At 31.2% G+C, this 26,392-nt stretch overlaps 14 non-coding genes across 14 annotated transcripts; all 14 read left to right on the forward strand.

Annotated features, from left to right (window-relative positions):
- The first annotated feature begins 1,001 nt into the window (after nucleotides 1-1,001).
- trnas-gcu lies at nucleotides 1,002-1,083 on the forward strand. The gene has a single exon. It is a non-coding gene; the product is annotated as a tRNA-Ser (tRNA).
- Nucleotides 1,084-2,011: 928 nt separating this feature from the next.
- Nucleotides 2,012-2,093, forward strand: trnas-gcu. Its single transcript has one exon. It is a non-coding gene; the product is annotated as a tRNA-Ser (tRNA).
- Nucleotides 2,094-5,070: 2,977 nt separating this feature from the next.
- trnas-gcu lies at nucleotides 5,071-5,152 on the forward strand. Its single transcript has one exon. It is a non-coding gene; the product is annotated as a tRNA-Ser (tRNA).
- A 2,407-nt stretch (nucleotides 5,153-7,559) lies between these two features.
- On the forward strand, nucleotides 7,560-7,642 carry trnas-gcu. Its single transcript has one exon. It is a non-coding gene; the product is annotated as a tRNA-Ser (tRNA).
- Nucleotides 7,643-8,864: 1,222 nt separating this feature from the next.
- trnas-gcu lies at nucleotides 8,865-8,946 on the forward strand. Its single transcript has one exon. It is a non-coding gene; the product is annotated as a tRNA-Ser (tRNA).
- A 1,049-nt stretch (nucleotides 8,947-9,995) lies between these two features.
- On the forward strand, nucleotides 9,996-10,077 carry trnas-gcu. The gene has a single exon. It is a non-coding gene; the product is annotated as a tRNA-Ser (tRNA).
- Nucleotides 10,078-11,582: 1,505 nt separating this feature from the next.
- Nucleotides 11,583-11,664, forward strand: trnas-gcu. Its single transcript has one exon. It is a non-coding gene; the product is annotated as a tRNA-Ser (tRNA).
- A 1,045-nt stretch (nucleotides 11,665-12,709) lies between these two features.
- trnas-gcu lies at nucleotides 12,710-12,791 on the forward strand. The gene has a single exon. It is a non-coding gene; the product is annotated as a tRNA-Ser (tRNA).
- A 1,282-nt stretch (nucleotides 12,792-14,073) lies between these two features.
- trnas-gcu lies at nucleotides 14,074-14,153 on the forward strand. The gene has a single exon. It is a non-coding gene; the product is annotated as a tRNA-Ser (tRNA).
- Nucleotides 14,154-14,845: 692 nt separating this feature from the next.
- On the forward strand, nucleotides 14,846-14,927 carry trnas-gcu. Its single transcript has one exon. It is a non-coding gene; the product is annotated as a tRNA-Ser (tRNA).
- A 1,278-nt stretch (nucleotides 14,928-16,205) lies between these two features.
- On the forward strand, nucleotides 16,206-16,288 carry trnas-gcu. Its single transcript has one exon. It is a non-coding gene; the product is annotated as a tRNA-Ser (tRNA).
- Nucleotides 16,289-17,396: 1,108 nt separating this feature from the next.
- Nucleotides 17,397-17,478, forward strand: trnas-gcu. The gene has a single exon. It is a non-coding gene; the product is annotated as a tRNA-Ser (tRNA).
- Nucleotides 17,479-18,756: 1,278 nt separating this feature from the next.
- On the forward strand, nucleotides 18,757-18,841 carry trnas-gcu. The gene has a single exon. It is a non-coding gene; the product is annotated as a tRNA-Ser (tRNA).
- A 1,110-nt stretch (nucleotides 18,842-19,951) lies between these two features.
- trnas-gcu lies at nucleotides 19,952-20,033 on the forward strand. The gene has a single exon. It is a non-coding gene; the product is annotated as a tRNA-Ser (tRNA).
- The last annotated feature ends 6,359 nt before the right edge of the window (nucleotides 20,034-26,392 follow it).

The following is a 26,392-nucleotide window of genomic DNA, read 5'->3' on the forward strand; positions in this document are numbered from 1 at the left end:
AGTCTGAGAAGTCAGAGAAATGGTCATGTTATCTTTATTATAGTATAGAAGGTCGACAAAAGTGATAAAAAAGTCATAGTATAGTATGTCGAAAAAAAATTATAAAAAGTCTTAGAAGTCAGATAAATTATGAAATTATCATTATTATAGTATAGTATGTCGAAAAAAGTCTTAGTATAGCATGTTGTAAAAAGTGATGAAAATGACTTAGTATAGTATGTCATAAAAAAGTGATTAAAAAAGATATAGTATAGTATGTCGAAAAAAATTATAAAAAGTCTTAGAAGTCAGATAAATGGTCACGTTATCATTATTATAGTATAGTAGGTCAAAAGAAAGTCATAACAAGTCATAGTATAGTATGTCGAAAAAAAATTATAAAAAGTCTTAAGTCAGATAAATGGTCACGTTATCATTATTATAGTACAGCAGGTAGAAAAAAGTCATAACAAGTCATAGTATAGGATGTCGAAAAAAGGTGATGAAAAATTCATAGTGTAGTATGTCGAAAAAAAATTATAAACAGTCTTAGAAGTCAGATAAATGGTCATGTTATCATTATTATATTATAGTAGGTCGACAAAAGTGATAAAAAATTCATAGTATAATATGTCGAAAAAATATAAAAAGTCTTAGAAGTCAGATAAATGGTCATGTTATCATTATTATATTATAGTAGGTCGAAAGAAGGTTATAACAAGTCATAGTATAGGATGGCGAAAAAAGTCCTAGTATAGCATGTTGTAAAAAGTGATGAAAATGTCTTAGTATTGTATGTCGAAAAAAAATTATAAAGTCTTAGAAGTCAGATAAATGGTCACGTTGACTTAGTATAGTATGTCATAAAAAAGTGATTAAAAAAGATATAGTATAGTATGTTAAGTTGCAGGTTTCTGTTTAATTGGTGGTATATGCTTTTCTAGACTTGTAATGCCTATGTAACCACTCAGGGCGGGACCTGAATCAGAACTTTACTTTGAAATAAAATAGAGCGTACTGTGGACGAGGTGGCCGAGTGGTTAAGGCGATGGACTGCTAATCCATTGTGCTCTGCACGCATGGGTTCAAATCCCATCCTCATCGTAGCTGAGTTTGTCACACTCCAATATTTACTTGTCAACAAAATAACTAACTGCATTCAAACAACTCTCCTTGGAAAAATGATATCAGTTTCTCTCACAAAAATTAACGTCTTATAATATCTGTAGTATCATAGGTTAAAAAAGTCATAGTATAGAATGTCAAAGAAAAGTCTTAGAATTCAGAGAAATAGTCATGTTATCATTATTATAGTATAGTAGGTCGACAAAAGTGATGAAAAAGTCATAGTATAGTATGTCGAAAAAAAATTATAAAAAGTCTTAGAAGTCAGATAAATGGTCACGTTATCATTATTATATTATAGTAGGTCGAAAGAAGGTCATAACAAGTCATAGTATAGTATGTCGAAAAAAGGTGATGAAAAATTCATAGTATAGTATGTCGAAAAAAAATTATAAAAAGTCTTAGAAATCAGATAAATGGTCACCCTATCATTATTAAAGTATAGTAGGTCGAAAGAAAGTCATAACAAGTCATCGTATAGTATGTCGAAAAAAGTGATGACAAAGTCATAGTATAGTATGTCGAAAAATAATTATAAAAAGTCTTTGAAGTCAGATAAATGGTCATGTTATCATTATTATATTATAGTAGGTCGAAATAAGGTTATAACAAGTCATAGTATAGGATGTCGAAAAAAGTCCCAGTATAGCATGTTGTAAAAAGTGATGAAAATGTCTTAGTATTGTATGTCGTAAAAAAGTGATAAAAAGTCAAAGAAGTCAGATAAATGGTCACCTTATCATTATTATAGTATAGTAGGTCGACAAAAGTGATGAAAATGTCATAGTATAGTATGTCGAAAAAAAATTATAAAGTCTTAGAAGTCAGATAAATGGTCATGTTGATTTAGTATAGTATGTCATAAAAAAGTGATTAAAAAAGATATAGTATAGTATGTTAAGTTGTGGACGAGGTGGCCGAGTGGTTAAGGCGATGGAGTGCTAATCCATTGTGCTCTGCACGCATGGGTTCAAATCCCATCCTCGTCGTAGCTGAGTTTGTCACACTCCAATATTTACTTGTCAACAATATAACTAACTGCATTCAAACAACACTCCTTGGAAAAATGATATCAGTTTCTCTTAGAAAAATTAACGTCTTATCATCTCTGTAGGTTATAAAAGTCATAGTATAAAATGTCAAAGAAAAGTCTTAGAATTCAGAAAAATAGTCATGTTATCATTATTATAGAATAGTAGGTCGACAAAAGTGATGAAAAAGTCATAGTAGAGTATGTCGAAAAAAAATATATATAAAAAGTCTTAAGTCAGATAAATGGTCACGTTATCATGACGAAGGTCGAAAAAGGTCATAACAAATTATAGTATAGTATGTCGAAAAAAAATTATAAAAAGTCTTAGATGTCAGATAAATGGTCATGTTATCAATATTATAGTATAGTAGGTCGAAAGAAAGTCATAAGAAGTCATAGTATAGTATGTCAAAAAAAGTGATAAAAAAGTCTCAGAAGTCAGAGAAATGGTCATGTTATCATTATTATAGTATAGTAGGTGGAAAAAAGTTATAAAAAAAGTAATAGTATAGTATGTCGAAAAAAAATTATAAAGTCTTAGAAGTTGGATAAATGGTCACGTTGACTTAGTATAGTATGTCATAAAAAAAAAAAAAATGGTTTAAAAAAATGTTTAATTGGTGGTATATGCTTTTCTAGACTTGGAATGCCTATGTAACCACTCAGGGCGGGACCTGAATCAGAACTTTACTTTGAAATAAAAAAGGGCGTTCATCGTGGACGAGGGTGGCGCAAGTGGTTAAGGCGATGGACTGCTAATCCATTGTGCTCTGACGCATGGGTTCAAATCCCATCCTCGTCGTAGCTGAGTTTGTCACACCCAATATTTCCTTGTCAACAATATAACTAACTGCATTCAAACAACACTCCTTGGAAAAATTATATCAGTTTCTCTCAGAAAAATTAACGTCTTATGATATCTGTAGTATCATAGGTTAAAAAAGTCATAGTATAGAATGTCAAAGAAAAGTCTTAGAATTCAGAGAAATAGTCATGTTATCATTATTATAGTATAGTAGGTCGACAAAAGTGATGAAAAAGTCATAGTATAGTATGTCGAAAAAAATTATAAAAAGTCTTAGAAGTCAGATAAATGGTCACGTTATCATTCTTATATTATAGTAGGTCGAAAGAAGGTCATAACAAGTCATAGTATAGTATGTCGAAAAAAGGTGATGAAAAATTCATAGTATAGTATGTCGAAAAAAAATTATAAAAAGTCTTAGAAATCAGATAAATGGTCACCCTATCATTATTATAGTATAGTAGGTCGAAAGAATGTCATAACAAGTCATCGTATAGTATGTCGAAAAAAAGTGATGACAAAGTCATAGTATAGTATGTCGAAAAAAAATTATAAAAAGTCTTAGAAATCAGATAAATGGTCACCCTATCATTATTATAGTATAGTAGGTCGAAAGAATGTCATAACAAGTCATCGTATAGTATGTCGAAAAAAAGTGATAAAAAAAAGTCATAGTATAGTATGTCGAAAGAAATTTATAAAAAGTCTTAGAAGTCAGATAAATTATGAAATTATCATTATTATAGTATAGTATGTCGAAAAAAGTCTTAGTATAGCATGTTGTAAAAAGTGATGAAAATGACTTAGTATAGTATGTCATAAAAAAGTGATTAAAAAAGATATAGTATAGTATGTTAAGTTGCAGGTTTCTGTTTAATTGGTGGTATATGATTTTCTAGACTTGGAATGCCTATGTAACCACTCAGGGCGGGACCTGAATCAGAACTTTACTTTGAAATAAAAAAGGGCATAAGAAGGTCATAACAAGTCATAGTATAGTATGTCGAAAAAATATCCCAGTATAGCATGTTGTAAAAAGTGATGACAAAGTCATAGTATAGTATGTCGAAAAAAAATTATAAAAAGTCTTAGAAGTCAGATAAATGGTCACGTTATCATTCTTATATTATAGTAGGTCGAAAGAAGGTCATAACAAGTCATAGTATAGTATGTCGAAAAAAGGTGATGAAAAATTCATAGTATAGTATGTCGAAAAAAAATTATAAAAAGTCTTAGAAATCAGATAAATGGTCACCCTATCATTATTATAGTATAGTAGGTCGAAAGAATGTCATAACAAGTCATCGTATAGTATGTCGAAAAAAAGTGATGACAAAGTCATAGTATAGTATGTCGAAAAATAATTATAAAAAGTCTTTGAAGTCAGATAAATGGAAATGTTATCATTATTATAGTATAGTAGGTCGAAAGAAGGTTATAACAAGTCATAGTATAGGATGTCGAAAAAAGTTCTAGTATAGCATGTTGTAAAAAGTGATGAAAATGTCTTAGTATTGTATGTTGTAAAAAAGTGATAAAAAAAAGTCTTAGAAGTCAGAGAAATGGTCATGTTATCATTATTATAGTATAGTAGGTCGAAAAAAAGTGATGAAAAAGTCATAGTATAGTATGCCGAAAAAGTCCTAGTACATAGCATGTTGTAAAAGTGATGAAAAAGTCATAGTATTGTATGTCGAAAAAAAATTATAAAAAGTCTTAGAAGTTAATTAAATGGTCACGTTATCATTATTGTAGTATAGTAGGTCGAAAGAAAGTCATAAGAAGTCATAGTATAGTATGTCAAAAAAGTGATAAAAAAGTCTCAGAAGTCAGAGAAATGGTCATGTTATCATCATTATCGTTAGTAGGTGGAAAAAAGTTATAAAAAAAGTAATAGTATAGTATGGCGAAAAAATTATAAAGTCTTAGAAGTTGGATAAATGGTCACGTTGACTTAGTATAGTATGTCATAAAAAAGTGATTAAAAAAGATATAGTATAGTATGTTAAGTTGCAGGTTTCTGTTTAATTGGTGGTATATGCTTTTCTAGACTTGGAATGCCTATGTAACCACTCAGGGCGGGACCTGAATCAGAACTTTACTTTGAAATAAAAAAGGGTGTACTGTGGACGAGGTGGCCGAGTGGTTAAGGCGATGGACTGCTAATCCATTGTGCTCTGCACGCATGGGTTCAAATCCCATCCTCGTCGTAGCTGGAAAAATGATATCAGTTTCTCTCAGAAAAATTAACGTCTTATGATATCTGTAGTATCATAGGTTAAAAAAGTCATAGTATAGAATGTCAAAGAAAAGTCTTAGAATTCAGAGAAATAGTCATGTTATCATTATTATAGTATAGTAGGTCGACAAAAGTGATGAAAAGCAGTCATAGTATAGTATGTCGAAAAAAAAATTATAAAAAGTCTTAGAAGTCAGATAAATGGTCACGTTATCATTATTATATTATAGTAGGTCGAAAGAAGGTCATAACAAGTCATAGTATAGTATGTCGAAAAAAGGTGATGAAAAATTCATAGTATAGTATGTCGAAACAAAATTATAAAAAGTCTTAGAAATCAGATAAATGGTCACCCTATCATTATTATAGTATAGTAGGTCGAAAGAAAGTCATAACAAGTCATAGTATAGTATGTCAAAAAAAGTCCCAGTATAGCATGTTGTAAAAAGTGATGAAAATGTCTTAGTATTGTATGTCGTAAAAAAGTGATAAAAAGTCTGAGAAGTCAGAGAAATGGTCATGTTATCTTTATTATAGTATAGTAGGTCGACAAAAGTGATAAAAAAAGTCATTGTATAGTATGTCGAAAAAAAATTATAAAAAGTCTTAGAAGTCAGATAAATGGTCACGTTATCATTATTATATTATAGTAGGTCGAAAGAAGGTCATAACAAGTCATAGTATAGTATGTCGAAAAAAAATTATAAAAAGTCTTAAGTCAGATAAATGGTCACGTTATCATTATTATAGTACAGCAGGTCGAAAAAAGTCATAACAAGTCATAGTATAGGATGTCGAAAAAAGTTATAGTATAGCATGTTAAAATTTTTTTAGTAAAAAGTGAAAATAAGACAGAAGTCAGAGAAATGGTCATGTTATCTTTATTATAGTATAGAGGTCGGACAAAAGTGATAAAAATAAAGTATAGTATGTCGAAAAAAAATTATAAAAAGTCTTAGAAGTCAGATAAATGGTGAAATTATCATTATTATAGTATAGTATGTCGAAAAAAGTCTTAGTATAGCATGTTGTAAAAGTGATGAAAATGACTTAGTATAGTATGTCATAAAAAAGTGATTAAAAAAATATAGTATGTTAAGTTGCAGGTTTCTGTTTAATTGGTGTATATGCTTTTCTAGACTTGTAATGCTTATAAACCATCGTGGGGACTGTCAGCTTTACTTTGAAATAAAAGGCATAAGACTGGACGAGGGGCCAGTGGTTAAGGCGATGGACTGCTAATCCATTGTGCTCTGCACGCATGGGTTCAAATCCCATCCCTCAGCTGAGTTTGTACAACAAATTTTAAAAAAAAAAAAAAAAAAAAAAAAAAAAACTTGGAAAAAATGATATCAGTTTCTCTCAGAAAAATTAACGTCTTAAGATATCTGTAGTATCATAGGTTAAAAAGTCATAGTATAGAATGTCAAAGAAAAGTCTTAGAATTCAGAGAAATAGTCATGTTATCATTATTATAGTATAGTAGGTCGAAAAAGTGATGAAAAAGTCATAGTATAGTATGTCGAAAAAAATTATAAAAAGTCTTAGAAGTCAGATAAATGGTCACGTTATCATTATTATATTATAGTAGGTCGAAAGAAGGTCATAACAAGTCATAGTATAGTATGTCGAAAAAGTAGGTAAGAAAAATTCATAGTATAGTATGTCGAAAAAAAATTATAAAAAGTCTTAGAAATCAGATAAATGGTCACCCTATCATTATTATAGTATAGTAGGTCGAAAGAATGTCATAACAAGTCATCGTTATAGTATGTCCGAAAAAGTGATGACAAAGTCATAGTATAGTATGTCGAAAAATAATTAAAAAAAGTCTTTGAAGTCAGATAAATGGACATGTTATCATTATTATAGTATAGTAGGTCGAAAAAGGTTATAACAAGTCATAGTATAGGATGTCGAAAAAAGTTCTAGTATAGCATGTTGTAAAAAGTGATGAAAATGTCTTAGTATTGTATGTCGTAAAAAAGTGATAAAAAGTCTGAGAAGTCAGAGAAATGGTCATGTTATCTTTATTATAGTATAGTAGGTCGACAAAAGTGATAAAAAAAAGTCATAGTATAGTATGTCGAAAAAATTTATAAAAAGTCTTAGAAGTCAGATAAATTATGAAATTATCATTATTATAGTATAGTATGTCGAAAAAAGTCTTAGTATAGCATGTTGTAAAAGTGGTGAAAATGACTTAGTATAGTATGTCATAAAAAAGTGATTAAAAAAGATATAGTATAGTATGTTAAGTTGCAGGTTTCTGTTTAATTGGTGCTATATGCTTTTCTAGACTTGGAATGCCTATGTAACCACTCAGGGGCGGGACCTGAATCAGAACTTTACTTTGAAATAAAAAAGAGCATACAGTGGACGAGGTGGCCGGAGTGGTTAAGGCGATGGACTGCTAATCCATTGTGCTCTGCACGCATGGGTTCAAATCCCATCCTCGTCGTATTTTACATTTTTTCACAAAATATACTAAAACTCTCCTTGGAAAAATGATATCAGTTTTCTCTCAGAAAAATTAACGTCTTATCATATCTGTAGTATTATAGGTTAAAAAGTCATAGTATAGAATGTCAAAGAAAAATCTTAGAATTCAGAGAAATAGTCATGTTATCATTATTATAGTATAGTAGGGTCGATAAAAGTGATGAAAAAGTCATAGTATGTAAAAAAAATTATAAAAGTCTTAGAGTCAGATAAATGGTACGTTACATTATTATATTATAGTAGGTCGAGAAGGTCATAACAAGTCATAGTATAGTATGTCGAAAACGTATGCATTAAAAGTATGACAAAGTCATAGTATAGTATGTAAAAAAAAATTATAAAAAGTCTTAGAAGTCAGATAAATGGTCACGTTATCATTCTTATATTATAGTAGGTCGAAAGAAGGTCATAACAAGTCATAGTATAGTATGTCGAAAAAAGGTGATGAAAAATTCATAGTATAGTATGTCGAAAAAAAAATTATAAAAAGTCTTAGAAATCAGATAAATGGTCACCCTATCATTATTATAGTATAGTAGGTCGCAAAGAATGTCATAACAAGTCATCGTATAGTATGTCGAAAAAAGTGATGACAAAGTCATAGTATAGTATGTCGAAAAATAATTATAAAAAGTCTTTGAAGTCAGATAAATGGAAATGTTATCATTATTATAGTATAGTAGGTCGAAAGAAGGTTATAACAAGTCATAGTATAGGATGTCGAAAAAAGTTCTAGTATAGCATGTTGTAAAAAGTGATGAAAATGTCTTAGTATTGTATGTCGTAAAAAAGTGATAAAAAGTCTGAGAAGTCAGAGAAATGGTCATGTTATCTTTATTATAGTATAGTAGGTCGACAAAAGTGATAAAAAAAGTCATAGTATAGTATGTCGAAAAAATTTATAAAAAGTCTTAGAAGTCAGATAAATTATGAAATTATCATTATTATAGTATAGTATGTCGAAAAAAGTCTTAGTATAGCATGTTGTAAAAAGTGATGAAAATGACTTAGTATAGTATGTCATAAAAAAGTGATTAAAAAAGATATAGTATAGTATGTTAAGTTGCAGGTTTCTGTTTAATTGGTGGTATATGCTTTTCTAGACTTGGAATGCCTATGTAACCACTCAGGGCGGGACCTGAATCAGAACTTTACTTTGAAATAAAAAAGAGCATACTGTGGACGAGGTGGCCGAGTGGTTAAGGCGATGGACTGCTAATCCATTGTGCTCTGCACGCATGGGTTCAAATCCCATCCTCGTCGTAGCTGAGTTTGTCACACTCCAATATTTCCTTGTCAACAATATAACTAACTGCATTCAAACAACACTCCTTGGAAAAATGATATCAGTTTCTCTCAGAAATCATCTCTGTAGGTTATAAAAGTCATAGTATAAAATGTCAAAGAAAAGTCTTAGAATTCAGAAAAATAGTCATGTTATCATTATTATAGAATAGTAGGTCGACAAAAGTGATGAAAAAGTCATAGTAGAGTATGTCGAAAAAAAAAAATATATAAAAAGTCTTAAGTCAGATAAATGGTCACGTTATCATGACGAAGGTCGAAAAAAGTCATAACAAGTTATAGTATAGTATGTCGAAAAAAAATTATAAAAAGTCTTAGATGTCAGATAAATGGTCATGTTATCAATATTATAGTATAGTAGTTCGAAAGAAGGTCACAAAAAGTCATAGTATAGTATGTCGAAAAAAGTGATAAAAAAAGTCTTAGAAGTCAGAGAAATGGTCATGTTATCATTATTATAGTATAGTAGGTCGAAAAAAAGTGATGAAAAAGTCATAGTATAGTATGCCGAAAAAGTCCTAGTACATAGCATGTTGTAAAAGTGATGAAAAAGTCATAGTATTGTATGTCGAAAAAAAATTATAAAAAGTCTTAGAAGTTAATTAAATGGTCACGTTATCATTATTGTAGTATAGTAGGTCGAAAGAAAGTCATAAGAAGTCATAGTATAGTATGTCAAAAAAAGTGATAAAAAAGTCTCAGAAGTCAGAGAAATGGTCATGTTATCATCATTATCGTATAGTAGGTGGAAAAAAGTTATAAAAAAAGTAATAGTATAGTATGTCGAAAAAAAATTATAAAGTCTTAGAAGTTGGATAAATGGTCACGTTGACTTAGTATAGTATGTCATAAAAAAGTGATTAAAAAAGATATAGTATAGTATGTTAAGTTGCAGGTTTCTGTTTAATTGGTGGTATATGCTTTTCTAGACTTGGAATGCCTATGTAACCACTCAGGGCGGGACCTGAATCAGAACTTTACTTTGAAATAAAAAAGAGCATACAGTGGACGAGGTGGCCGAGTGGTTAAGGCGATGGACTGCTAATCCATTGTGCTCTGCACGCATGGGTTCAAATCCCATCCTCGTCGTAGCTGAGTTTGTCACACACAAAGTCATAGTATAGTATGTCGAAAAATTATTATAAAAAGTCTTTGAAGTCAGATAAATGGAAATGTTATCATTATTATATTATAGTTGGTCGAAAGAAGGTTATAACAAGTCATAGTATAGGATGTCGAAAAAAGTTCTAGTATAGCATGTTGTAAAAAGTGATGAAAATGTCTTAGTATAGTATGTCGTAAAAAAGTGATAAAAAGTCTGAGAAGTCAGAGAAATGGTCATGTTATCTTTATTATAGTATAGTAGGTCGACAAAAGTGATAAAAAAAGTCATAGTATAGTATGTCGAAAAAATTTATAAAAAGTCTTAGAAGTCAGATAAATTATGAAATTATCATTATTATAGTATAGTATGTCGAAAAAAGTCTTAGTATAGCATGTTGTAAAAAGTGATGAAAATGACTTAGTATAGTATGTCATAAAAAAGTGATGAAAAAGTCATAGTATAGTATGTCGAAAAAAATTATAAAAAGTCTTAGAAGTCAGATAAATGGTCACGTTATCATTATTATATTATAGTAGGTCGAAAGAAGGTCATAACAAGTCATAGTATAGTATGTCGAAAAAAGTCCCAGTATAGTATGTTGTAAAAAGTGATGACAAAGTCATAGTATAGTATGTCGAAAAAAAATTATAAAAAGTCTTAGAAGTCAGATAAATGGTCACGTTATCATTCTTATATTATAGTAGGTCGAAAGAAGGTCATAACAAGTCATAGTATAGTATGTCGAAAAAAGGTGATGAAAAATTCATAGTATAGTATGTCGAAAAAAAATTATAAAAAGTCTTAGAAATCAGATAAATGGTCACCCTATCATTATTATAGTATAGTAGGTCGAAAGAATGTCATAACAAGTCATCGTATAGTATGTCGAAAAAAAGTGATGACAAAGTCATAGTATAGTATGTCGAAAAATAATTATAAAAAGTCTTTCAAGTCAGATAAATGGAAATGTTATCATTATTATATTATAGTAGGTCGAAAGAAGGTTATAACAAGTCATAGTATAGGATGTCGAAAAAAGTTCTAGTATAGCATGTTGTAAAAAGTGATGAAAATGTCTTAGTATTGTATGTGCGTAAAAAGTGATAAAAAGTCTGAGAAGTCAGAGAAATGGTCATGTTATCTTTATTATAGTATAGTAGGTCGACAAAAGTGATAAAAAAGTTATAGTATAGTATGTGCAAAAAATTTATAAAAAGTCTTAGAAGTCAGATAAATTATGAAATTATCATTATTATAGTATAGTATGTCGAAAAAAGTCTTAGTATAGCATGTTGTAAAAAGTGATGAAAATGACTTAGTATAGTATGTCATAAAAAAGTGATTAAAAAAGATATAGTATAGTATGTTAAGTTGCAGGTTTCTGTTTAATTGGTGCTATATGCTTTTCTAGACTTGGAATGCCTATGTAACCACTCAGGGCGGGACCTGAATCAGAACTTTACTTTGAAATAAAAAAGGGCATACAGTGGACGAGGTGGCCGAGTGGTTAAGGCGATGGACTGCTAATCCATTGTGCTCTGCACGCATGGGTTCAAATCCCATCCTCGTCGTAGCTGGAAAAATGATATCAGTTTCTCTCAGAAAAATTAACGTCTTATGATATCTGTAGTATCATAGGTTAAAAAAGTCATAGTATAGAATGTCAAAGAAAAGTCTTAGAATTCAGAGAAATAGTCATGTTATCATTATTATAGTATAGTAGGTCGACAAAAGTGATGAAAAAGTCATAGTATAGTATGTCGAAAAAAAATTATAAAAAGTCTTAGAAGTCAGATAAATGGTCACGTTATCATTCTTATATTATAGTAGGTCGAAAGAAGGTCATAACAAGTCATAGTATAGTATGTCGAAAAAAGGTGATGAAAAATTCATAGTATAGTATGTCGAAAAAAAATTATAAAAAGTCTTAGAAATCAGATAAATGGTCACCCTATCATTATTATAGTATAGTAGGTCGAAAGAATGTCATAACAAGTCATCGTATAGTATGTCGAAAAAAAGTGATGACAAAGTCATAGTATAGTATGTCGAAAAATAATTATAAAAAGTCTTTGAAGTCAGATAAATGGAAATGTTATCATTATTATAGTATAGTAGGTCGAAAGAAGGTTATAACAAGTCATAGTATAGGATGTCGAAAAAAGTTCTAGTATAGCATGTTGTAAAAAGTGATGAAAATGTCTTAGTATTGTATGTCGTAAAAAAGTGATAAAAAGTCTGAGAAGTCAGAGAAATGGTCATGTTATCTTTATTATAGTATAGTAGGTCGACAAAAGTGATAAAAAAAGTCATAGTATAGTATGTCGAAAAAATTTATAAAAAGTCTTAGAAGTCAGATAAATTATGAAATTATCATTATTATAGTATAGTATGTCGAAAAAAGTCTTAGTATAGCATGTTGTAAAAAGTGATGAAAATGACTTAGTATAGTATGTCATAAAAAAGTGATTAAAAAAGATATAGTATAGTATGTTAAGTTGCAGGTTTCTGTTTAATTGGTGCTATATGCTTTTCTAGACTTGGAATGCCTATGTAACCACTCAGGGCGGGACCTGAATCAGAACTTTACTTTGAAATAAAAAAGAGCATACAGTGGACGAGGTGGCCGAGTGGTTAAGGCGATGGACTGCTAATCCATTGTGCTCTGCACGCATGGGTTCAAATCCCATCCTCGTCGTATCTGTGTTTGTCACACTCCAATATTTACTTGTCAACAAAATAACTAACTGCATTCAAACAACTCTCCTTGGAAAAATGATATCAGTTTCTCTCAGAAAAATTAACGTCTTATCATCTCTGTAGTATTGTAGGTTAAAAAAGTCATAGTATAGAATGTCAAAGAAAAGTCTTAGAATTCAGAGAAATAGTCATGTTATCATTATTATAGTATAGTAGGTCGATAAAAGTGATGAAAAAGTCATAGTATAGTATGTCGAAAAAAAATTATAAAAAGTCTTAGAAGTCAGATAAATGGTCACGTTATCATTATTATATTATAGTAGGTCGAAAGAAGGTCATAACAAGTCATAGTATAGTATGTCGAAAAAAAGTCCCAGTATAGCATGTTGTAAAAAGTGATGACAAAGTCATAGTATAGTATGTCGAAAAAAAATTATAAAAAGTCTTAGAAGTCAGATAAATGGTCACGTTATCATTCTTATATTATAGTAGGTCGAAAGAAGGTCATAACAAGTCATAGTATAGTATGTCGAAAAAAGGTGATGAAAAATTCATAGTATAGTATGTCGAAAAAAATTATAAAAAGTCTTAGAAATCAGATAAATGGTCACCCTATCATTATTATAGTATAGTAGGTCGAAAGAATGTCATAACAAGTCATCGTTATAGTATGTCGAAAAAAGTGATGACAAAGTCATAGTATAGTATGTCGAAAAATAATTATAAAAAGTCTTTCAAGTCAGATAAATGGAAATGTTATCATTATTATATTATAGTAGGTCGAAAGAAGGTTATAACAAGTCATAGTATAGGATGTCGAAAAAAGTTCTAGTATAGCATGTTGTAAAAAGTGATGAAAATGTCTTAGTATTGTATGTCGTAAAAAGTGATAAAAAAGTCTGAGAAGTCAGAGAAATGGTCATGTTATCTTTATTATAGTATAGTAGGTCGAAAAAAGTGATAAAAAGTAAACATAGTATAGTAGTATTGTATAAAAAATTTATAAAAAGTCTTAGAAGTCAGATAAATTATGAAATTATCATTATTATAGTATAGTATGTCGAAAAAAGTCTTAGTATAACATGTTGTAAAAGTGATGAAAATGACTTAGTATAGTATGTCATAAAAAAGTGATTAAAAAAGATATAGTATAGTATGTTAAGTTGCAGGTTTCTGTTTAATTGGTGGTATATGCTTTTCTAGACTTGGAATGCCTATGTAACCACTCAGGGCGGGACCTGAATCAGAACTTTACTTTGAAATAAAAAGAGCATACAGTGGACGAGGTGGCCGAGTGGTTAAGGCGATGGACTGCTAATCCATTGTGCTCTGCGCATGGGTTCAAATCCCATCCTCGTTGTATCTGTGTTTGTCACACTCCAATATTTACTTGTCAACAAAATAACTAACTGCATTCAAACAACTCTCCTTGGAAAAATGATATCAGTTTCTCTCAGAAAAATTAACGTCTTATCATCTCTGTAGTATTGTAGGTTAAAAAAGTCATAGTATAGAATGTCAAAGAAAAGTCTTAGAATTCAGAGAAATAGTCATGTTATCATTATTATAGTATAGTAGGTCGATAAAAGTGATGAAAAAGTCATAGTATAGTATGTCGAAAAAAAATTATAAAAAGTCTTAGAAGTCAGATAAATGGTCACGTTATCATTCTTATATTATAGTAGGTCGAAAGAAGGTCATAACAAGTCATAGTATAGTATGTCGAAAAAAGGTGATGAAAAATTCATAGTATAGTATGTCGAAAAAAAATTATAAAAAGTCTTAGAAATCAGATAAATGGTCACCCTATCATTATTATAGTATAGTATGTCGAAAAAAGTCTTAGTATAGCATGTTGTAAAAAGTGATGAAAATGACTTAGTATAGTATGTCATAAAAAAGTGATTAAAAAAGATATAGTATAGTATGTTAAGTTGCAGGTTTCTGTTTAATTGGTGCTATATGCTTTTCTAGACTTGGAATGCCTATGTAACCACTCAGGGCGGGACCTGAATCAGAACTTTACTTTGAAATAAAAAAGAGCATACAGTGGAAGAGGTGGCCGAGTGGTTAAGGCGATGGACTGCTAATCCATTGTGCTCTGCACGCATGGGTTCAAATCCCATCCTCGTCGTATCTGTGTTTGTCACACTCCAATATTTACTTGTCAACAAAATAACTAACTGCATTCAAACAACTCTCCTTGGAAAAATGATATCAGTTTCTCTCAGAAAAATTAACGTCTTATCATCTCTGTAGTATTGTAGGTTAAAAAAGTCATAGTATAGAATGTCAAAGAAAAGTCTTAGAATTCAGAGAAATATTCATGTTATCATTATTATAGTATAGTAGGTCGATAAAAAAGTGAGAAAAGGCATAGTATAGTATGTCGAAAAAAATTATAAAAAGTCTTAGAAGTCAGATAAATGGTCACGTTATCATTATTATATTATAGTAGGTCGAAGAAGGTCATAACAAGTCATAGTATAGTATGTCGAAAAAAGTCCCAGTATAGCATGTTGTAAAAAGTGATGACAAAGTCATAGTATAGTATGTCGAAAAAAAATTATAAAAAGTCTTAGAAGTCAGATAAATGGTCACGTTATCATTCTTATATTATAGTAGGGCGAAAGAAGGTCATAACAAGTCATAGTATAGTATGTCGAAAAAAGGTGATGAAAAATTCATAGTATAGTATGTCAAAAAAAAATTATAAAAAGTCTTAGAAATCAGATAAATGGTCACCCTATCATTATTATAGTATAGTAGGTCGAAAGAATGTCATAACAAGTCATCGTTATAGTATGTCGAAAAAAGTGATGACAAAGTCATAGTATAGTATGTCGAAAAATAATTATAAAAAGTCTTTCAAGTCAGATAAATGGAAATGTTATCATTATTATATTATAGTAGGTCGAAAGAAGGTTATAACAAGTCATAGTATAGGATGTCGAAAAAAAGTTCTAGTATAGCATGTTGTAAAAAAGTGATGAAAATGTCTTAGTATTGTATGTCGTAAAAAGTGATAAAAAGTCTGAGAAGTCAGAGAAATGGTCATGTTATCTTTATTATAGTATAGTAGGTCGAACAAAAGTGATAAAAAAAGTCATAGTATAGTATGTCAAAAAATTTATAAAAAGTCTTAGAAGTCAGATAAATTATGAAATTATCATTATTATAGTATAGTATGTTGAAAAAAGTCTTAGTATAGCATGTTGTAAAAAGTGATGAAAATGACTTAGTATAGTATGTCATAAAAAAGTGATTAAAAAAGATATAGTATAGTATGTTAAGTTGCAGGTTTCTGTTTAATTGGTGCTATATGCTTTTCTAGACTTGGAATGCCTATGTAACCACTCAGGGCGGGACCTGAATCAGAACTTTACTTTGAAATAAAAAAGAGCATACAGTGGACGAGGTGGCCGAGTGGTTAAGGCGATGGACTGCTAATCCATGTGTTGTGCTTACGCATGGGTTCAAATCCCATCCTCGTCGTATCCGTGTTTGTCACACTCCAATATTTACTTGTCAACAAAATAACTAACTGCATTCAAACAACTCTCCTTGGAAAAATGATATCAGTTTCTTCCAAAAATTAATGGCTTATCATCTCTGTAGTATTGTAGGTTAAAAAGTCATAGTATAGAATGTCAAAGAAAAGTCTTAGAATTCAGAGAAATAGTCATGTTATCATTATTATAGTATAGTAGGTCGATAAAAGTGATGAAAAAGTCATAGTATAGTATGTCGAAAAAAAATTATAAAAAGTCTTAGAAGTCAGATAAATGGTCACGTTATCATTCTTATATTATAGTAGGTCGAAAGAAGGTCATAACAAGTCATAATATAGTATGTCGAAAAAAGGTGATGAAAAATTCATAGTATAGTATGTCGAAAAAAAATTATAAAAAGTCTTAGAAATCAGATAAATGGTCACCCTATCATTATTATAGTATAGTAGGTCGAAAGAATGTCATAACAAGTCATCGTATAGTATGTCGAAAAAAAGTGATGACAAAGTCATAGTATAGTATGTCGAAAAATAATTATAAAAAGTCTTTGAAGTCAGATAAATGGAAATGTTATCATTATTATATTATAGTAGGTCGAAAGAAGGTTATAACAAGTCATAGTATAGGATGTCGAAAAAAGTTCTAGTATAGCATGTTGTAAAAAGTGATGAAAATGTCTTAGTATTGTATGTCGTAAAAAAGTGATAAAAAGTCTGAGAAGTCAGAGAAATGGTCATGTTATCTTTATTATAGTATAGTAGGTCGACAAAAGTGATAAAAAAAGTCATAGTATAGTATGTCGAAAAAATTTATAAAAAGTCTTAGAAGTCAGATAAATTATGAAATTATCATTATTATAGTATAGTATGTCGAAAAAAGTCTTAGTATAGCATGTTGTAAAAAGTGATGAAAATGACTTAGTATAGTATGTCATAAAAAAGTGATTAAAAAAGATATAGTATAGTATGTTAAGTTGCAGGTTTCTGTTTAATTGGTGCTATATGCTTTTCTAGACTTGGAATGCCTATGTAACCACTCAGGGCGGGACCTGAATCAGAACTTTACTTTGAAATAAAAAAGAGCATACAGTGGACGAGGTGGCCGAGTGGTTAAGGCGATGGACTGCTAATCCATTGTGCTCTGCACGCATGGGTTCAAATCCCATCCTCGTCGTATCTGTGTTTGTCACACTCCAATATTTACTTGTCAACAAAATAACTAACTGCATTCAAACAACTCTCCTTGGAAAAATGATATCAGTTTCTCTCAGAAAAATTAACGTCTTATCATCTCTGTAGTATTGTAGGTTAAAAAAGTCATAGTATAGAATGTCAAAGAAAAGTCTTAGAATTCAGAGAAATAGTCATGTTATCATTATTATAGTATAGTAGGTCGATAAAAGTGATGAAAAAGTCATAGTATAGTATGTCGAAAAAAATTATAAAAAGTCTTAGAAGTCAGATAAATGGTCACGTTATCATTATTATATTATAGTAGGTCGAAAGAAGGTCATAACAAGTCATAGTATAGTATGTCGAAAAAAGTCCCAGTATAGCATGTTGTAAAAAGTGATGACAAAGTCATAGTATAGTATGTCGAAAAAAAATTATAAAAAGTCTTAGAAGTCAGATAAATGGTCACGTTATCATTCTTATATTATAGTAGGTCGAAAGAAGGTCATAACAAGTCATAGTATAGTATGTCGAAAAAAGGTGATGAAAAATTCATAGTATAGTATGTCGAAAAAAAATTATAAAAAGTCTTAGAAATCAGATAAATGGTCACCCTATCATTATTATAGTATAGTAGGTCGAAAGAATGTCATAACAAGTCATCGTATAGTATGTCGAAAAAAAGTGATGACAAAGTCATAGTATAGTATGTCGAAAAATAATTATAAAAAGTCTTTCAAGTCAGATAAATGGAAATGTTATCATTATTATATTATAGTAGGTCGAAAGAAGGTTATAACAAGTCATAGTATAGGATGTCGAAAAAAGTTCTAGTATAGCATGTTGTAAAAAGTGATGAAAATGTCTTAGTATTGTATGTCGTAAAAAAGTGATAAAAAGTCTGAGAAGTCAGAGAAATGGTCATGTTATCTTTATTATAGTATAGTAGGTCGACAAAAGTGATAAAAAAAGTCATAGTATAGTATGTCGAAAAAATTTATAAAAAGTCTTAGAAGTCAGATAAATTATGAAATTATCATTATTATAGTATAGTATGTCGAAAAAAGTCTTAGTATAGCATGTTGTAAAAAGTGATGAAAATGACTTAGTATAGTATGTCATAAAAAAGTGATTAAAAAAGATATAGTATAGTATGTTAAGTTGCAGGTTTCTGTTTAATTGGTGCTATATGCTTTTCTAGGATTGGAATGCCTATGTAACCACTCAGGGCGGGACCTGAATCAGAACTTTACTTTGAAATAAAAAAGAGCATACAGTGGACGCAGGTGGCCGTAAGTGGTTAAGGCGATGGACTGCTAATCCATTGTGCTCTGAACGCATGGGTTCAAATCCCATCCTCGTCGTATCTGTGTTTGTCACACTCCAATATTTACTTGTCAACAAAATAACTAACTGCATTCAAACAATTCTCCTTGGAAAAATGATATCAGTTTCTCTCAGAAAAATTAACGTCTTATCATCTCTGTAGTATTGTAGGTTAAAAAAGTCATAGTATAGAATGTCAAAGAAAAGTCTTAGAATTCAGAGAAATAGTCATGTTATCATTATTATAGTATAGTAGGTCGATAAAAGTGATGAAAAAGTCATAGTATAGTATGTCGAAAAAAAATTATAAAAAGTCTTAGAAGTCAGATAAATGGTCACGTTATCATTCTTATATTATAGTAGGTCGAAAGAAGGTCATAACAAGTCATAGTATAGTATGTCGAAAAAGGTGATGAAAAATTCATAGTATAGTATGTCGAAAAAAAATTATAAAAAGTCTTAGAAATCAGATAAATGGTCACCCTATCATTATTATAGTATAGTAGGTCGAAAGAATGTCATAACAAGTCATCGTATAGTATGTCGAAAAAAAGTGATGACAAAGTCATAGTATAGTATGTCGAAAAATAATTATAAAAAGTCTTTGAAGTCAGATAAATGGAAATGTTATCATTATTATATTATAGTAGGTCGAAAGAAGGTTATAACAAGTCATAGTATAGGATGTCGGAAAAAAGTTCTAGTATAGCATGTTGTAAAAAGTGATGAAAATGTCTTAGTATTGTATGTCGTAAAAAGTGATAAAAAGTCTGAGAAGTCAGAGAAATGGTCATGTTATCTTTATTATAGTATAGTAGGTCGAAAAAAAAAAAAAAAAGTCATAGTATAGTATGTCGAAAAAATTTATAAAAAGTCTTAGAAGTCAGATAAATTATGAAATTATCATTATTATAGTATAGTATGTCGAAAAAGTCTTAGTATAGCATGTTGTAAAAAGTGATGAAAATGACTTAGTATAGTATGTCACAAAAAAGTGATTAAAAAAGATATAGTATAGTATGTTAAGTTGCAGGTTTCTGTTTAATTGGTGCTATATGCTTTTCTAGACTTGGTGGGCAGCCTATGTAACCACTCAGGGCGGGACCTGAATCAGAACTTTACTTTGAAATAAAAAAGAGCATACAGTGGAAGAGGTGGCCGAGTGGTTAAGGCGATGGACTGCTAATCCATTGTGCTCTGCACGCATGGGTTCAAATCCCATCCTCGTCGTATCTGTGTTTGTCACACTCCAATATTTACTTGTCAACAAAATAACTAACTGCATTCAAACAACTCTCCTTGGAAAAATGATATCAGTTTCTCTCAGAAAAATTAACGTCTTATCATCTCTGTAGTATTGTAGGTTAAAAAAGTCATAGTATAGAATGTCAAAGAAAAGTCTTAGAATTCAGAGAAATAGTCATGTTATCATTATTATAGTATAGTAGGTCGATAAAAGTGATGAAAAAGTCATAGTATAGTATGTCGAAAAAAAATTATAAAAAGTCTTAGAAGTCAGATAAATGGTCACGTTATCATTCTTATATTATAGTAGGTCGAAAGAAGGTCATAACAAGTCATAGTATAGTATGTCGAAAAAAGTCCCAGTATAGCATGTTGTAAAAAGTGATGACAAAGTCATAGTATAGTATGTCGAAAAAAAATTATAAAAAGTCTTAGAAGTCAGATAAATGGTCACGTTATCATTCTTATATTATAGTAGGTCGAAGAAGGTCATAACAAGTCATAGTATAGTATGTCGAAAAAAGGTGATGAAAAATTCATAGTATAGTATGTCGAAAAAAAATTATAAAAAGTCTTAGAAATCAGATAAATGGTCACCCTATCATTATTATAGTATAGTAGGTCGAAAGAATGTCATAACAAGTCATCGTATAGTATGTCGAAAAAAAGTGATGACAAAGTCATAGTATAGTATGTCGAAAAATAATTATAAAAAGTCTTTGAAGTCAGATAAATGGTCATGTTATCATCATTATAGCATAGTAGGTCGAAAAAAGTGATAAAAAAAGTCATAGTATAGTATGTCGAAAAAAAGTGATGACAAAGTCTGAGAAGTCAGAGAAATGTTCATGTTATAATTATTATAGTATATTATGTCGAAAAACGTGATAAAAAAGTCTTAGAAGTCAGATAAATGGTCATGTTATCATCATTATAGCATAGTAGCTCGAAAAAAGTGATAAAAAAGTCATAGTATAGCATGTCGAAAAAAAATTATAAAAAGTCTTAGAAGTCAGATAAATTGTCACGTTATCATTATTATAGTATAGTAGGTCGAAAGATAGCATGTTGTAAAAAGTGATGAAAATGTTATAGTATAGCATGACCAAAAAATTGTAAAATAGTCATAGTATAGTATGTCAAAAAAAAGTGATAAAAAGCCTGAGAAGTCAGAGAAATGGTCATGTTATCATTATTATAGTATAGTAGGTCGAAAGAAAGTCATAAAAAGTCATTATATAGTATGTCGAAAAAAGTGATAAAAAAGTCTTAGAAGTCAAAGAAATGGTCATGTTATCATCATTATAGCATAGTAGGTCGAAAAAAGTGATAAAAAAGTTATAGTATAGTATGTCGAAAAAAAATTATAAAAAGTCTTAGAAGTCAGATAAATGGTCAAGTTATCATTATTATAGTATAGTAGGTCAAAAGAAAGTCATAACAAGTCATAGTATAGTATGTCGAAAAAAGTCCTGGTATATAGCATGTTGTAAAAAGTGAGGAAAAAGTCATAGTATAGTATGTCGAAAAAAATTATAAAAAGTCTTAGAAATCAGATAAATGGTCACCCTATCATTCTTATATTATAGAAGGTCGAAAGAAGGTCATAACAAGTCATAGAATAGTATGTCGAAAAAAAGTGATGACAAAGTCGTAGTATAGTATGTCGAAAAATAATTATAAAAAGTCTTTGAAGTCAGATAAATAGAAATGTTATCATTATTATATTATAGTAGGTCGAAAGAAGGTTATAACAAGTCATAGTATAGGATGTCGAAAAAAGTCCTGGTATATAGCATGTTGTAAAAAGTGATGAAAATGTCTTAGTATTGTATGTCGTGAAAAAGTGATAAAAAGTCTGTGAAGTCAGTGAAATAGTCATGTTATAATTACATGACCAAAAAATTGTAAAGTAGTCATAGTATAGTATGTCGAAAAAAAATTATAAAAAGTCTTAGAAGTTAGATAAATGGTCATTGGTCACGTTATCATTATTATAGTAAATAGTAGGATGAAAGGAAGTCATAAAAAGCCATAGTATAGTATGTCGAAAAAAAATTATAAAAAGTCTTAGAAGTCAGATAAATGGTTACGTTATCATTATTATAGTAAATAGTAGGTCGAAAGAAAGTCATAACAAGTCATAGTATAGTATGTCGAAAAAAGTGATAAAAAAATCTTATAAGTCAGAGAAATAGTCATGTTATCATTATCATAGTATAGTAGGTCGAACAAAAGTGATGAAAATGTCATAGTATAGTATGTCGAAAAAAAGTGATAAAAAAGCAATAATAAAGTATAGAAAAAAGTCATAAAAAAATCTTAGAAGTCAGATATATGGTCACGTTATCATTATTATACTATAGTAGGTCAAAAAAAGTTATGGAAAAGTCATAGTACAGTATGTTGAAAAAAGTGATGAAAAGTCAGAGAAGTCAGAGAAATGATCATATTATCATTATTATAGTATGTAGGTCGAAAAAAGTGATGAAAAAGTCATAGTATGTCGAAAAAAGTTATAGTATAGTGTGTTGAAAAAAAGTGATGAAAAAGTCAAAGTATAGTATGTCGAAAGAAAGTGATAAAAGTCTTAGAAGTCAGAAACATTTTCTTATTATCATTATCATAGCACAGTATGTCGAAAAAAGTCATAAAAAAGTCATAATATAGTATGTTGAAAAAGGTCAGATACATGGTCATGTTATTATTATTATAGTAGAGTAGGTCGAAAAAAGTGATGATAAAGTCATAGTATAGCATGACAAAAAAGTGTTAAAATAGTCATAGTGTAGTATGTCGAAAAAAAGTGATAAAAAGTCTTAGAATTCAGAGAAATGGTCATGTTATCATTATTATAGTATAGTAGATAAAAAAAAAAAAAAAAAAAAAAAAAAAAAAGGAAAAAAAAAAAAAAAAAAAAAAAAAAAAAAAAAAAAAAAAAAAATATGTTGAAAAAGGTGATAAAAAGGCATAGTATAGTATGTCGAAAAAAGTCATAGAATTGTAGGTTGAAAAAAGCCATGAAAAAGTCATAGTATGGTATGGTAAAAAGTCATTATAGTATGTCGCAAAAAAAAAATTTAAGTATAGTATGTTGAAAAAAGTGCTTGTAGTATTTTGCAGCGGCACATCGCCTCCGTCCGGCGCTTAGCACCACCCAAGATGATTGTGATTGGGTTAAAGAAATGCCAATAAACCACAGCACGTTTTTCTCCCATCCCTTATGCTATGTGGACTAGCCAGCCTAGCCAGGAGGAGGGCTAACCACTGAGACACCATGCCACTGAGTAAACCATGTCGGAAACAGTCATAAAATAGCATGTAGAAAAAAGCCATTGAAAAGTATGGTATGTCGAAAAAAGTCAAAGTATGACGAACAGTCGCAATTATAGTAACAATAAATATAATAAAACTATGATTGATAATAATACTAGTAGCAGTGCGTCAAGCAGATCCACAGCAGAAGCCGCAAACGCAATCCAGGTGCCAAAACTGTGAGGCGAAAATGCACAAGGACTCCGGGGAAGAAGCTCTTGAAGTTACTCTTTACCTTAGTAGTCATTTTGATGACTACTTTAACTACTATTTGAATACTCGTTTGTACATAGTCACAGTACTTGAGGGCGGTTTTGGCTATTCTACCCAGAAAGACCAAAGACAGACTAACGTTAAAAGAAATGACATGAATGGTAATAAAACAAACAGTCAGCACCTGTCCTTACAACTGTCCACCTACTGTGCTATGTTTTCATTGAAACACTCAGGGAGCCAACAGGCAACGCTCTGAGTATTTTACATTTCAGTCTGCTGCTGTGGATGGTAATAAATCATGTCCCCATCTCCTCTTAGAAGGCTCCAGACACTTTAATCATCCCATATACTTGTGTGTTTAGCCATAATAATTTGGCTCTATCATGCAAGGACAGTCCTGCCTGTGATTTATGTGTGTGAGTGTGAGAGAGAGCGGAGGAAGGCGAACCGGAACATAGCCACGCCGCTGCTGCTGTTTGGGCTTGTTTTTCACTTCCTCCAATCTTTTTTCAAGGTGTCTATTTCATATCTGTTCATTTCCTGTTTCTCCCTCTGTCTCTGCAAAAGCAGACGTCCATATGTTGCTCGGTGTTCAGTCTAGAAGACAATATTGTACTTTACTATACTTATTATACAGTATTCTACAGTTCTATAGTACAGTATACTATATCATACTATACTATTAGGGTATGTAGAAACTCATACTGTAATGTAAAAGTGGGTATAATGTAAAATACATTATAATAAAAAAAGTAATAATCCATCTATCAATTTTCTGCTGCTTAGCCAAGGCCGGATCGCGGTGGCAGCAGACTAAGTAGTTCCAGGTGTCCCTCTCGTCAGCAACATTTTCCAGCTACTCCTTGGGAATCCTGAGCCGTTCCCAGGCCAGATGAGATATATAATCCCTCCAGTGTGTTCTGGGACTACCTCAGGGTCTCCTACAGATTGGACATACCCAAAACCTCCAAAGGAAGGCCCCAGGATCCATCATGATCAAATGACTTAACCAGATCAACTGGCTGCCTTTAACGTGGAGCTGCATCTTTACTCTGAGCTCTTCAGCCTATCTTTAAGGCTGAGTCGCCTTACAAAGGGAACTCATGTCTGCTGCTTGTATCCACAATGTCATTCTTTTGGTCACTACCCAAAGCTCATGACCATAGGTGAGGCTCGGAACATAGATCGACTGGTAAATTGAAAGCTTTGTCCTCTGGGTCAGCTTCCTCTTCACCACAATGGTCTCTATTACTACGCCTGCATCACTGTTTACTCCGCTTTGCTCCTCCTGAATCTGAGGTTTGCAGGAAAGGTTTTTCCTTACATTATAGGCAGTAGTGTTGTGCAAATTCACACTTCACAAGAGCAAGCTCAAAGTTCAGTTCAGTTCGCATTGGCATGGCTAGTGCTAATGGAAATCCAGACGACAACACAGCCGCCAGTTGCCGTTCATATGGGCATTTTGGGACTGTAAACTTTGTTCAAAAAGATAGACTAGTTTAAGTCAATTTTTTCCGTTTCTTAAAACGCTGTGACATTTTCAATCCGTTGTCGATCTGCCTGAGGTTCGTTCTTGTACAGAAATGTGAGATATTTTCCATTTGAATCTGTACTGATTTCTTCAAAAGTCCTTCAAATGCCCACATGAACGGCAACTGGTGGCTGTGTTGTCGTCTGGATTTCCATTAGCACTAGCCATGTCCAATGTTGTGAGGTCGATGCTAAATCCCATGCAGATAGGCATGTGGGTAGACAGTGCTGCTAAAATACTCAAACACTAAAATGTTCAAACTCTTTTTAATGGTGTTGAAGCCCAAGTGTTGACACCAGCGCAGTATGCTTGTGCCATCGGGTGCGATCTAGCATCTACTGTGTTTATTATCACTTTGGGTGCCCTGAAACACTGTGTGAGTGTCGTTGACTGTCGCAAGAGTGAACAAACTGAATTATTCAGTTCACCAAAAATTTTAGCCCGTTCAATGAACGGCACTCTTTTAGCGTGTCATGCACATCACTCATAAGCAGATTGTGACATTATCGTCTTGAATGTTTTAATTACATAACCGTGTTTTGCTGTCCTCACCACAGGGGCAACCCATCCATCCATCCACTCATTTTCGTCCGCTTATCCGGTGTCGGGTCACGGGGGGAGCAGCTCCAGCAGGGGACCCCAAACTTCCCTTTCCCGAGCCTCATTAACCAGCTCCGACTGGGGGATCCCGAGGCGGCAACCCGTTTTTTTAATAAACGTTTGTGAATAGTAGATAGCACCACTATAACTTTCTCATGTGATGTGTAAGAACATCAAATTTGGGTGAAAATCTATTTTAACCATTCTACTCCTCTATAATCCTGGTACTTCAGTGAAAAGAGTATTTTTTTGAATTTCTTAGATGAAAATGAAAACCGAAGGCGTCAGCAAATGAAAAAGGGACAGTGACAGTACATTTATTTTTTGTTGTACCAACAGATGCTGCAATCTGCTGTAACAGGTGATGTCTCACCTCTCACTGACTGAGAGAGAAGGGAGGGAGAGCAGGGTTTGAAGAGCAATCACAGAAGCGAAATGTCATATTTGCATATCTCAAAAATACATCACAGGGCAGCCATAAAGGGGCCTGTGAACACAGTTTTGCATATTGAGAGACAGTTCCACTGCTTTTCAGGGAGCGCTGTTTATGTGCAATTTTAAGAGGAAGATAAAGGTTGCATTGGAGGGAGGGAAACATATCACTCCACTGGTGAAAACACACGCAAACACACACACACACACACACACACAATGCAATGCCTGACGAAGCCTATCTGATGTT

This window comes from Perca fluviatilis, chromosome 22 (genome assembly GCF_010015445.1).
Source record: "Perca fluviatilis chromosome 22, GENO_Pfluv_1.0, whole genome shotgun sequence".
In the NCBI taxonomy this organism is placed as follows: Eukaryota; Metazoa; Chordata; class Actinopteri; order Perciformes; family Percidae; genus Perca; species Perca fluviatilis.